This window comes from Pan troglodytes, chromosome 9 (genome assembly GCF_028858775.2).
Source record: "Pan troglodytes isolate AG18354 chromosome 9, NHGRI_mPanTro3-v2.0_pri, whole genome shotgun sequence".
Taxonomy (NCBI): Eukaryota; Metazoa; Chordata; class Mammalia; order Primates; family Hominidae; genus Pan; species Pan troglodytes.
The window spans coordinates 67741947-67755373 of record NC_072407.2 but is presented as its reverse complement, the minus strand read 5'-3'; the positions used below and the strand labels follow the sequence as shown (position 1 = coordinate 67755373).

Here is a 13427-nt window from a genome sequence, read left to right as displayed (position 1 = left end):
AGGACACAGAGGCAGTTTGCAAGCCAAGATGTATCCTCCAGATTCCACGTGATCCTGCTCACACCTTTGCACAGCCTCTGCTTGCTTACTGTAGCACGCACACAGGGAAGCCCAGACGTTTTAGTCACTCACCAAAAGGAAAAAAACAAGGCAAATTCTTTAGTGAGGTAAGAATTACGCATACACTTAGACCCAAATCCCAGGCACATTCCAGCCTCCCAAAGACTATGGAATATGCATATTATGTGTCCATTTCTGTTTTTATTCAGGCTTTCCCCTAACCAAACAAAAATAAGTACCACTTAGAACTCCAACCAGGTAATGTTTTAAAATATTATGGCAAAGTACTCCCCACCTACACGCCCACCTTCATTGGCTTGAGTGGTTTCATCACATTTCAAACCAATGATTACCAACTCTCAACAGAGAGCAGATCCCATCCCCACTCAGCAGTCTGCAGACCACTTGGGATAATACCAGTTCTATCTGTGGTTACCATGCTCTCCTACATGGCCTTACTTACTTGGAGCTAGCAAATCTAGACCTAAATCTACAATATGAAGATACATCCAAAGTCGTTATGAAGGCAATGTGATAGGGGTCGAGAAATGTAACATAGCAATACAACAATTCTAATGAGTTTAGAACTCAAACCTTTATTTGTGCTGTAAAGGGGAAGAAAAGTGATTAGTAATTATGTATATGACGTAACAGAATTAGTTCTTACCATACAGAGCAACATACCAGTACTTTCAACCATCTACTTTCACAGTTTCAATTTCACAACAGCATACCCGAGACTACTTCCCCATACATGCGTGACTAATACACTCTAAATCCCAACGACAGTAATTGTTTGCATCATCCCCAAGTCATTAAGAACTGAACTACCATGTCAACATATTTTTAAACATTTAAAAAATGGAACCCAGAAGACAGAAAGATCCCAACGATAAAAATAACCATGATTTTTAAAATTTCAAGTGAAATTTAAAGGGAAGAAGGAAATGATAAAAAGCCATTGGTATTACTTTACCAATTCAATAGATGCAGCTCAGAACCAAGCAGGGTTTTCAGATCACACATGTAGTAAAGGCACCTCGCCCACTCTCTCCCCACAATCCCCATCCCCTTCCCTTTTTAGCTCTTGTTTTCCAAACTGATTTTAGGTGATAGTTTCCCCTCTAGTCTTGGCTCATTTAAAAAGCACAAACATTCAAATTAAAAATACAATAAATTATTCATTCTAACCTTAGCAAAGGTACATGGATTCTGTCTGCTACCAAATATTAATTTTACAGTGACCACAAAAGGTTATTTGGTTGTTACAAAGACTACAATTTGAAGATACTAGATAGGCAAAAATTTTGCCATTATTAATATCGACCAAACACAGAAAAGACAACAGATGTGTTTCTAAGGCACGATTTACATACTAAATTCCCTTGAAATTCAATGCAATTTCACTTCGCTCATGATTTTCAATTACAAGACACCTGTGACAAATGAGGAACAAATCCAGAAGAGCCCATCTAATCTCGTCTTAAGTGGTCCCTTAAATACGTTAAAAGCCCACAATATAGGCATTTACAAGGCTTTTCTAAGACTTCCAGCTCCTGAAAAAATCACACCTTCACAGTTTCAAATCAACCACCTAAGTTGCTAAGGGGCAGCGAAGGATGCTGATCTGCTGCGTATGCAAGTCTGACACCCATCTTTCAAGTGACTAATTCACTTGATAACACCCACACCCCAAACAAAACAACCCTCTGAAACAGGCTGTCTTGGCCACCAGGAGGAAGCTGGTAAAGACATTTCCCCTGCCTGTGAGATGGCATCACACACCCCTCCCTTTGGTTCTCGGAAAACTGGTGACTCTGTGTCATCTGTTTTCAGTTAACACTTCTTCAGTCTTCCCCACCTTGTAGCAAAGCAAAACAATTTTTGTTTGTTAGTTTGTCTGTTTGCACTTAAAGTTCTAAGCACTTTGGAAAGTTTCTAAGCAACTTCTCACTTCCAAGCAACAACTTAACCAACACTAACAACTTACTATTATTAATTAGTATTTTCTTGGCTCACCCACGCACTAAATTCCCCAAAGCCCCAGAGAATTCCCTTCAACCTGCATTTCCTACCACCCCCACCACCCACACTGTATCTCTAACCAACCCTCTCCCCTTCTTCACCCTCATCCCTCCCAGTACCAGTGCCAAGCTGCATACCCCCATCCCCCACACTGCAAGGCCCACGGGACCAGTGCCAAGCTGTCCCCTTCTTCCCGTCCCCCACAACTCCCACCTCGGGGTCCTCTTACTAGAATGCCAAGAAAGTATTATGAAATCTAACGAAGTAAAGTTCAAGTTTAAAAAAACGAAGCAAGAACAAAAGAGCACTACCGGTGTACCCACCATTCCCTTCTCCTAGTAATCTGCGGTGCAATCACAATGCCCAAACTAGACCTGCCATTTCTCACACACAGATTTAGGAATGACCAACTTGTACCCTCCCAGAGTTTAGCACAACACAATGACACCCTTAATTTGACAATCTGCTTCCTCTAATATATCCCCAGTCTAAGGCATTTAAAATTAAACAGCTCTTCAACGCCCCAAGTTATTTCATCAGGCTAAGAACTTCTCCGAGCAACGCACAAGAAGGCAGGCAAACAGGTGGGTAGGTGAGAGGTCACGGGGCTCCATCTGCAAGCTCCGTCTACAAGGCATCAATCTGCGTTGTGGCATCAACGTTAAAATGTTCTACAGCTTAGGGATCTTCTTGAAGCAAGGTTCCAAGCACAAAACTAGTATGACCGGAGGCTCAATTTAGAAGATGCGGCATCTGAAAACCTTTACCCCAGGAAAGGAGGGGTGCCTGCTGGCATTCATGGGCTCTGGAACAAGCATTTATTCAAAGCTGATGGCCCCTCGAGCCGGATGCATCTGCTGTGGACTTTTTAAGATTGCCCCCCATAAGCTCATCTGCAAACTTTAAATGGTAGCCTCCTGAATACAGGGCTTCCTGAGCAAGGCCTGGAAACAGAACATTGGAGAACTTCCTCCTCCTAAGCCTCTGGAAATTCAATCTGCAGGCATCAATTGAGGCGGGCTCTCTCCTCCAGGGTCTCCCCTCCTGCACTGCTAGGACTCACACTGGCCAGGGGCTCCATGTCTCCCGGTTCCATCTGCTCGCCATGAGGAACACTATAGTAACAAACCACGGTCCATGAAGCATTTTTGTAACTTTCAGCTGGATGGCTGCAGGCCCACCCAAGGGTGCACACTCACTCCCCACCCTCTCTGCAGGCAAGCAACACTGATCCGCCCCACCCCAGCCTCAGCGGGAAGGCCTCTCTTCCTCCACCATTACCAACAATACCGACTCCAACAGCCACTCGGCTACTGTCCCGGGCTTACCAGATGACCAGGTAATGTTTTAAGTGAATGGATAAGTTAAAGGGAGGAAGAAGGGGTGGAGTGAGCTCACAAGAAGAGTTTAGCGCCAAACCTAGAGAAAAGTCCAAAAGGAGCACTGCCACCTGGAAAATAAAGCGTTGGTCAATGTTGTCCCCAACACCCGAGCAGCGTGCCTCGCAGTCCCCGCCTGTCAAACATGCTAGGTGCCGCACCAGTCACCGGTGAGGATGGCGCCTTAACTCCACATCACTCCTCAGACCACCCCTCACCTCCGCCCAGGGGCCTGGCTTCGCACCCAGACCTGGACGCTCCACCAGGCTGGGCCCGGCCTGGGCCCTGTCCCAGGCCGAGCGAAAATTACATACCACCCTGGGCCAGAGCGGTCAGCCCCGTCGAGCTAAGTTCAGTTCCACAAGACCAGGCCTCATCCCCAGGCGGGTTCACAGCCCTTGGTCTGGAAAAAAAGGGGCTGCTGGCATGGACAAGTTGAAGCTTAGCCCTCCCGGCCCTCCTGCAGCCCTGCACCCACTGCCTGCCTTCCTGATCATTTCCAGGGCTGCTGCGGCCTATTCCTCCTGACTCCTCCACCCCTTCTACCTCTCCCTGCCTTCCTCCTTCCACACAGACCAGCGCACCCGGGCTCGCTCAGCCATGCAAGAGCGGCGCCCTCCCAGAGGTCAAGTTTCCCCTCCACCAGGCAGTAGGGACAGCCTGGCCTGGAGCGTGGCTGTTCTGCCTGGGGGCCCCTGCGGATATTTTCCATGCAGCCTGCCCCACTGTGGTCCCCCTAGACCTAGTCTCCTTGCCAAGCTTCCTTCTCGCACCCCCAGCCCGCCCCCTAGTCTCATCTAACTCAGTCATCTCTCCCTGTCTGTCTCCTGAAGCCCTGAGCTAGCCACTTCCTCCCCCACAACTACACCCAGGGGCGCATCCCTCCCTGTCGCTAACTCCTGCTGGACCGGCCACAACTTTTGCTTTTATAGCCCTCAGCCGCGTCACCGGGGTCATTGCTCAACGGGACGATTCCTCCACGGCCACCGGAAAAAAAGTCCCTCCCCGACCCTGCCCGGAGAGACTCCCGGGCGGTGCATGGTCTCCCAGGCGGCCCCCACGCAAGGACCCCAGTGTATCCCCGCTTCTCTTTAACAGTGCTTTTTGGGATCGCGGACAGCGCTCAAGGTGACATTTGGGAGGCAAATGCCATGAGGAAGAAGACCCCTTTTCTTCCCGGATGTTGTTGAGGTCGGGCGGGGGACGTGCTTCCCCCAGACGGGCTGGGGGCGTGGCGGGCGGGGGCGCCCTCTTGAGTGGGCGACGGGAGCCGCCGGGGTCGCTTGAGGTCACCACGCCCAGCCGAGGCCCGAAAGAAGGGCCGGCAGGACATCTGGAAAATTCCAGGCGGCGGCGGAGGGATCTCTGCAGAGGGCGCGTTCCGCCGGGAGGCGCGCGTGACTTTCGGGCGGTGGTTCCGAGTCGGGCTCGGCCGATGACGTCAGCGCCCGGTCGCGGGTTGGGGGCGGGGCGGCCCAGAAGGCCAGCGGGGTGCTGCGAGGGGACGTGGAACGCTCCGCACCCCAACAGGCGGTTTCTCTGGCCAGGAAACCCTGCTGCGGGCTGATAGCGTCCAGGAGCTAGTGGGTGACAACATGGAGCCCCGTGGAGCCGCGCGGGCGCTTCAGGGGCAGGCATCGTGGTTTTGACTCTTCCCAGGGGCCTGGCGAGGGGACGTGTTTCCTGAGAATGCGCATCCCTGCCGGGGTAGAACATTCAAGAAGTGTGTTCAGGATGGATGAAGTGGGAAGAGGCCGTTGCAAAATAATGTAAAACCAAGATATTGTGCGGAAAGCAGTATCTGACATAGCCGAGGGACAGGCTGTCGGCTCATTTTACATTTGGGTGGGGTGGGGAGAAAGGTGATTTTTATTTATTTATTTATTTTTTATTTGCTGCATTTGCAAGCAGGCATCTCCAGCCTGGCTCTTCTGGAAGCAAACCTGGTGAACTCCTGAGCCCTCCAGCAAGGCGGGCAGGGCCCGAATGTCTGGAGAGGACTTTGGACCGTGTAGCGGGCACCTCCCTTGCTAGGGGGTGCAGGGTGATGAGGAAGCTCTGGCCCCTGAGGTAGAGGATAAAAAAGGACCCCGGTTCAAGTAACCAGAATGGAAAATGGCATCTGACAGGAACTCCTGCCAGGAACCTCTCCCTGGTTAACACCCACACCCCATACAAAACAACCCCTTAAAAACAGGCCCCCTTGGCAACCGAGAGGAAGCTGGTGAAGACATTTCGTCTGCGTCTGTGAGGTGGCATCAGCAGACAGGGCTGGGCCTGACATGCACCCCTCCCTGTGCTTCTCGGAAAACTGGTGACTGTGTGTCATCTGACCTTCAGCACAGAAGGTGGTGATATGGCAAGTCCAGGCTTGCTCCCTGGCGGCTGCTTAGCCCTGTTTCTCTGCCAGGGGAAGATTCCGGCAGTGCGGCCTCCTCCAGGATCTGCCCCATCAGTCTCGTCCTGACTGTATCTCCAGGGGTGGGTTGGGGTGGGGTGATTTGGCCTCAAAGAACCGTGTGGAAAGAGGGAATTGTCTGTCAAAATGTTCTAGAAAGCTGGGCAGCTTATGAAACCAATGGAGGAGTCTTCACTGCTGCTTCACAGTACTGGGCAGTGGAGTCAGCCAGACCTTTCTTTATCTCACCAGGCATCTGAGAGGTGGGTCGTCCCTGCTGTAGTGCTGTTTCTGGGCCCCAGTTGATGTCTTAACTTGCTTTTCTCTATCTCAGGTCTCAAAATCTCTCTAATTCACACACATCATTCCCAAATCCCAGAAACAAACTATGGTAGATTTTATTTTTCAAAAAAGAGTGGGATCCATTCGCTTTTGAAGGCCAAGGTGGGAGGATTGCCTAGAGGCCAGGAGTTCGAGACCAGCCTGGGAAACACAGCAAGACCCTGTCTCTACAAAAAATGAAAGAAAAAAAAAAAAGCCAGGTGCACATGACTGCCTGTAGTCTCAGCTACTGGGGAGACTGAGGCAGCAGGATCCCTTGAGCCTAGGATTTTGAGGCTGCAGTGAGCTATGATTGTGCCACTGCACTCCAGGCTGGCCAACAAGAGTGAGACCCTTTCTAATACATATATATATATATAGATTTTTTTTTTAAGTAGAGAGAATTACTGACATACAAAACATAGGATTCTGTAAAGCATAGGCTTCCCTGTCACAAAGGGAACCAAGTCTCCTTTGTGCCCTTGTATCTGGAGCTGCCTTTGCCACCCTGGGTTTTCAAGGACAAAAGGGCACTGTTTCAGAGGGTCCTTATGTGGAAGCTTTGCTGGCCTCCAAGTTCCACACAGCTCGTTTTTCTCGGGAAAGGAATGTATTTAAGGAGAGATGAGCTGAGGGTAGACAACCACATGGATATCTCTGTCCTGCCTTAAGGGGCCAAAGCTGTGCCCACAGTAAGGAGGGTACACATCGGGCCTGGGTTCTGCTCTCTTCCTCTACAAATAAGTCTAAAAATACCTCTGCCCAGCTGGAGGGTGAGAGCAGGAAGGCCGGTGTCAGCAGATTTCTCTAGATCAAAACAAGTTGTTCCAGAAAACAGCAGCAAACAGAGGCCCTTGGATTCCGGTGTGGGGCTGGGTGGTGAAGGGCCCGCCCTGCCTGTGTGGGTGGCCACCTCCTGCTTCTTCCCAGGCAGACAGAGGAACAGGAGGGGGCTGCTTTGGCAACATCTGGATTCCAGGGTTAGGGCCCTGTCTCCAAGCCCTTTCTTTCTTTCTTTTTTTTTTGATGGAGTCTCACTCTGTTGCCCAGGCTGGAGTGCAGTGGTGTGATCTCTGCTCACTGCACCCTCCACCTCCTGGGTTCAAGTGATTTTCCTGCCTCAGCCTCCTGAGTAGCTGGGACTATAGGCTTACACCACCACATTGGCTAATTTTTTTTGTGTGTGTGTATTTTTAGTAGAGACGGGGTTTTACCACATTGGCCAGGCTGGTCTCCAACTCCTGACCTCAAGTGATCCACCTGCCTTGACCTCCCAAAGTGCTGGGATTACAGGGGTAGCCACCGCGCCTGGCCCCTGTCTCCAAGCCCTTTCTTGCGGCTATTGCCAATCAGGGTCACTGGTCTCCCAGGTGCCTGGCCCCCCCACATCTTGTTCTGAAGCCAGGTCAGCTCTGTGGTTTCCAAACATATAGACAGACCAGTCCCAGGAAGTACCCGGGATTTCCCACAGGAGCCCCTGGAAAAGGGGAGCAGAAGCCGGGTAAGAAAGGGTGGTTCTTCAGGCTTATACCAAGGGCAGGACAATGACAGTGTTGCTACTACTGCTTGAGAATGTGCAGGGCCCCAGCCCTCCATTCTCCACGGGTCCAGTTCTGGAGCTGTGGCCTCCAGGGCCATTTTGGGCTCCCCGCTCACCAGAGATCTGAGGCCTAGGCCCTTTCTGAGCCCTGAGGCCCCTCAGCTCAGGGCCTGGGTCTGGAAACTGCACTGTCACTGTGTGCTGGCCGGGAGCCCGCCTTTCATGCCTCGCAGCCAGTGCAGGAAACACAAGCTGGGCCCCACCCCCAACTCTAACCGGCCTCTTCCTGTGAGGCTCTGGCCTGCTCTGCCCCCACCTCTCATGTGACCAGGGTAGGCCACCGCTCCCAGCCTTGCTTCCCCCATTTTGAGGCTCCTCTCGGCCCTAACATCTCTTGATTCTGACAGTGTAGTGTTTCCTGGAACACTCTTCACCTAGTTGCTGCCTAGTCCACTTCCACTGCTCCTTCAGGCCTCTGCCCTAAGGTCACCACTCAGCCAGCCTCCTGACCACAACTCTAAAGCGCCGCCCCAACTTGATCTCCTCGAGGGAGGGGTTTCGGTCTGTTTTGCCCGGGATTGCTGTGCCCTGGCACGTGACTCTGCACTTTGTTTTGTAAAGGTCACTGAACACCCTGAGGCTCTGGGTAAATATTTGTGGACTGACTGAGGAAGGGAGTTCCCAGGTCAGCTGCGGCCCCATAAATGTGATGACAGGCCCAGCTCTGTGGGGTCCCGGGTCAGGAGGCAGCAGAGGGAAGAAGGACAGCGGCTGCTCTCAGTGGACTGGGACTGCCTGGGGTGGCCAAGGGGAACTGGGGCGCACTCTCAGCCACACGTTGGCAAAGGCATTTGAGGGAGAGGGCATCAGAGGGAGGGGGGACTCCCATGGCCCTGGTTTACAAAGCTGAGGTGAGGTGAGGTGAGCATGCCCCAGGGCTGCTGCACCTACAGGAGCCGACTGTCCCAACCCCAGCCCCACGGGCCCTTCCTCCTTCCCAACTGTCCTGGGCCCTCCCTCAGCACCTCCCATCCCCCCCAGACATACTGAGCCCTCCGGCTATTTTTAACACTTTGACCTAATGTGGGCTGGTCCACCACATGTGCTGGAAAGCAGGCCGCCCACCAGGAAGGCGAGGCAGGGGAGGACCCTCAGGAGGGGGCTTCTCACTCTTGCATTTGACCCGTCACCTCGGGCTGTGTGGGGTCTGTGCACGCCCTTTCCTCACTATTGCCAAGGCAGATCTAAGGGGGGCTTCCTCTGCCCAGGGCCAAGCCCCAGGCCTCGGGCTGTACTTTACAGGAAAGAACTTTGCGGTGTCAGCCCCCTGCATCCGGATGTCCTGGGACTGTCCCCTGTTCCCTGCCATGCTAGAGTGCCTGGGCACCTGCCCCTTACCCCAGGCCTTGGTCCCCCGTCCTCCTGAGCACGCACCCACTCCTTGGAGCCTTGCCTGAGCTGGCACCCTAGAACACCCTGTCCTCCTTGCCTCCTCCTGCCTCTTCACCAGCTCACTGCTACCTCTGTCTCCTGTAGCCCCATCCTGTCACAGCGCTCACGAGACCTTCCTGTTCCCACCCTGCCACGCTGAGCGCCTGTGTCCTCACTCCTGTTCCCGCAGAGAGAAGGCCTGTGGAATGCGTGGCTGGGCCCCATAGCCCTGCCTCCCCGGGCTGCCCTGCACCTCCAGTGGCCCCTAGACCTCCTCCAACCCTCCCCACCCTCCTTGGCCAAATAAGCGAGCCCAGCTTTCCTAGGCCCCACACTTTCGCCTGTGCTAACCTTTCCAGCCTCCTCCCCAAGCCCACCCACTGGGAATCCTGGCGCCAGCTCCTCTGAGCAGGGAGCCCAGGTGTTGACATCCCACTACCTCCACCACTAGGTTTGCAAAGCCCTCTGTCTTCAGGACCGCCAGCCGCCCCCACTGCCAGAGCCTACCACTTCCTCTTGGGTCCCTGCTGATGGGAATGGCCTGCACTGTGCTTGTCCCGGTGGCCCCATCACAGCACCAGTTGTGAGTGTCCTTGAATCTCTGAAGGAGCCTTTTCTGCCCCAACCCACCTTGGTCTGACTGAGTGCCCTCTGTGAGCAAGTTGGCCATGGTGCCAGGGCTTCTGCGGGGAGTAGAACCCCCCTGCCTGGGAGGCTGCTGACCTTGACAATACTGTATGGGAGGCCTGTGCGCTCGCTGGCTGGGAGAACTTGTCAGGGTCACTGCCACCCCCACAACAAAGTGCCAAGGTCAGATGGGCACTGGACAAAGTCATCCTTGGGAAGAGCTGGGACTATTATTCTCTCTTTTGCAAATTATGTCAAATAGTTAAAAATAGCAGGAAGACTTAGTGTGTGAGGCGGGGATAGGAGGTGCTGGAAGACGGCTCAGGGCAGCTGGGAAGGAGGAAGGGCCCAGGGGCAGAGGCTGGACAGTCAACTGCCTCAGGAGGGAGGCGACTAGTGCCAGGTTGTGCTCACTCCACGTCTTAGATGTCTCCAAATAGCCCCAGTTTAAGTATTTTTACTAAGCTGTCATTTCACAGAAAAGCACACATCTACAGCAGAATCCGTTTCCAGGACATGGATCCTGACCTTTGGAAAACTCAGGACCCATCACAAAGCTGAGGAATGCCCCCGCCCACCACCAGGGAAACAAACCCCTTACCCTGTGTTCTTGAAAGTTGGGGACCCCCATCATGGGCCCAGTGGCAGGAAGAAGGTCAGGGCAGTCAGGAGCCAGGACTCCCACTCTGAGAGCGGGTGAGCCCGCAGCGCCAGACCCAAGGCCCCCGAGATTCTGTCGTGGGGCACGACCCTGGTTCCAGGTTGCCTGGGCGGGCGGTGCTGCTGTCACTGTCCCTGCAGCCCGGCAGGAGGAAAGGGTGAGCTCAGCTGCCCCCTGCTGGCCGCAGCCGAACCAGCAACCTGCAGATGGGAGTAGGCTCCGCCCCACCCACGCTGTCCGCCCAGTGGGGGCGAGAGGAGCCGGGCCACCACACGGCACTGGACTTGCTGCTTAAAACTGAAGTCCTCAGACCCAGGCCCAGCCCTGCACCCCCATTCTGGGTGAAGTTGGGTAGTCTGCCTACTTTCTTTGAAATGTGGGGTGGATTAGGACAGGGAGAAAAATGCCAGGTAGCTCTAAAAGTCCTCTGCACAAAGGAGAAGAATGAGCGATAAGAATCTGTCCCGAGGCCTGCACCTCCTTTGGGTCAGCACTGTCAGTGTCCCTTAGGCTCAAAGTCACAGGCTTTGGTTGACTGTCCCTGCTCCATCCCATGCCCTCTCTCTTTGCTGCATTCACCTGTATCCTACTGAGCCTGTCAGGCCCCCTCCTCCAGGAAGCCTTGTTTGATCACTGCTCCCCCTCCCAGTCTATTGTCTGTCTGTCTTTGTGTTGGGTGGTGGCCTGCACATCTGTTGGGGCATCATGTGTGTGCAAAGTGACCCATTTTCCTGGTCTTTATGTTCTTATCCCCGGTGTCATCTGAAAAGCTGCCTGGACTCTGAGCTGATGTCTCCATGGGTAACTCCGTTGCTAATCCTGCAACCCTGTGTGCGGGGAGCAGTTGGAACTCCTGCTCCCTGACAAGTGTCAGAGGCCCCTGGCACATCCACCCCAGCCCTCTCCTTCCCAGCTTTATCTGTGCCCCTTGCACCACTGTTTTTTCAGACTGAGCATGACAGCGTCCTGGGTCGCCTTGGTCGCTGTGGCTTTTCTGAGTCCCAGCAGCACCTCTGGCCTCCCGTGGGTCTCTCCATGCACTGCCACTTGGCTTGGGGGCTGGCCACATGAAGCCTCAGCTGTGGGTCTGCGCAAGCCTCTTGCTGGGCTCTGGTTGTGGCTGGAGCCTCCTGTGTCCAGCTAGCCCCGGGTTGGGAAGCTCGCAGGAATGCCCCAGCTGCTGCTGTAAGTGGAGAATGACCTGGAAACCCCAGCCTCAGAAGGGACAGTAGGATCGCATGTGTTGACTGTTCTGGTCACCTCTGCTTCCTGCATTCTGAAGAGTTAGGGAGCGTCTGGGGACTGTGAAGACCTCGTCCCACTGCACTGTCCTCAGGGGCAGTCTGGGCAGAGCCTCTTCAGGTCTTCGGGCCTCTGGATCCAGGTGCTGGCTGAGCCAGGCTGTGTGTGCCAGGCTGGCAGGTGGCAAAGTCACTCCTGCTGCCCCGTGCAACCCAAGTGTAGCTAGGATTTGAAAATAACAGCTGTTCCGGCATTAAAGAACCCCAAAGAAGTCCAAGACAATCATCTGTAGGGTAGTGGTAAGGGTTAAATCGTGTTCCCCCAAAAGGATATGTCGAAGTCCTAACCCTCACTGCATCAGAATGTGACATGATGTGGGAACAGGATCATTGCAGGTGTTATTAGTTAAGATGAGGTCATGGTGGAGTAGGGTGGGCCCCTAGTCTAATCTGACTGGTGTCTTTGTAAGAACACAGCCATGTGAAGACACAGACACTAAGGAAGATGCCAGATGACCACATAGGCAGAGACTGGCTGTGCAGCCGCAAGCCAATGAATGCCCGAACGGCCAGCAAGGCACCAGAAGCTAGGAGCAGGCAAGGAAGGCCTCCCCTATGGGTTGCAGAGGGAGCATGGCCCTGCTGAGCTGAAACCCGGATTTTGGACTCGTAGCCCCCAGAACTGTGAGACAATCAGTTTACTTTTTTTTTTTTTTTTTTTTTTGAGACAGAGTTTTGCTCTGTCACCCAGGCTGGAGTGCAATGGCACGATCTCGGCTCACTGCGACCTCCGCCTCCCGGGTTCAAGCGATTCTCCTGCCTCAGCCTCCCTAGTAGCTGGGATTACACGCATGCGCCACCATGCCTAGCTAATATTGTATTTTTAGTAGAGACAGGGCTTCTCCACGTTGGTCAGGCTGGTCTCAAACTCCCAACCTCAGGTTATCCGCCCGCCTTGGCCTCCCAAAGTGCTGGGTTTATAGGCGTAAGCCACTGCACCTGGCCGAAGTGAGTTGTTTTTTCGGATTTTTTTTTTTTTTTCGAGACAGGGTCTTGCTCTGTTGCCCAGGCTGGAGTGCAGAGTGGTGTGAACACAGCTCGCTGTATCCTCGACCTCCTGGGCCCAGGCGATCCTCTAGTCTCAGCTTCCCAAGCAGCTGGGCACGACAGGCTTGTGCCACCATGCCTGGCTAATTTTTTTTGTTTTTGTAGCAATGGGGTTTCGCCATGTTGCCCAGGCTAGGCTCAAGTGACCCTCCCGCCTTGGCCTCCCAAAGTGCTGGGATTACAGTAGCAAGCCACTGCGCCTGGCCTGGGCACTGTTATTCCCACGAAAGGTCACAGGTGCCCATGGTCATGGCATTGTGCTGCCTTGCCAGGCAAAGATGATCACACAGAGGACAAGGTGCCACTCACTGTCATGGACACTCAAGGAGACGGCCCTGTTCCCAGGACTACGCTGCCACAGGGACAGGTGGCTTACTCCTCCCATCTCTGGAAACATTGTGAACCCCAATCCCCCAGTGGTGCTCATCCTGCAGGCCCAGGTCCTGGGTGGCTGCTGCAGGGCTCAGAGTCCTCCAGGGGTCTGCTACTGTCCCTTCCCTCCCAGGTAGGTGTTGACAGCAGAATCTGTGGGAAACAAACGGCCTCCTGCTAGGCCTGGAGCATGAGGTGCCCTCAGGAAGGGCATGAGCATCTACAGTTACCCACCTTGGTCCCCACAGGAACCCCAGAGCCCCTC

At 53.8% G+C, this 13427-nt stretch overlaps 2 long non-coding RNA genes across 2 annotated transcripts; both read right to left on the bottom strand.

Annotated features, from left to right (window-relative positions):
* Nucleotides 1-636: 636 nt before the first annotated feature.
* Nucleotides 637-4452, bottom strand: LOC134807256 (uncharacterized). The gene is made up of 2 exons (XR_010147241.1): nt 3779-4452; nt 637-3535 (listed from the first exon to the last, which is right to left on the bottom strand). It is a non-coding gene; the product is annotated as an uncharacterized LOC134807256 (long non-coding RNA).
* Nucleotides 4453-5328: 876 nt separating this feature from the next.
* Nucleotides 5329-5887, bottom strand: LOC134807257 (uncharacterized). The gene is made up of 2 exons (XR_010147242.1): nt 5799-5887; nt 5329-5529 (listed from the first exon to the last, which is right to left on the bottom strand). It is a non-coding gene; the product is annotated as an uncharacterized LOC134807257 (long non-coding RNA).
* Between the last annotated feature and the right edge of the window lie 7540 nt (nt 5888-13427).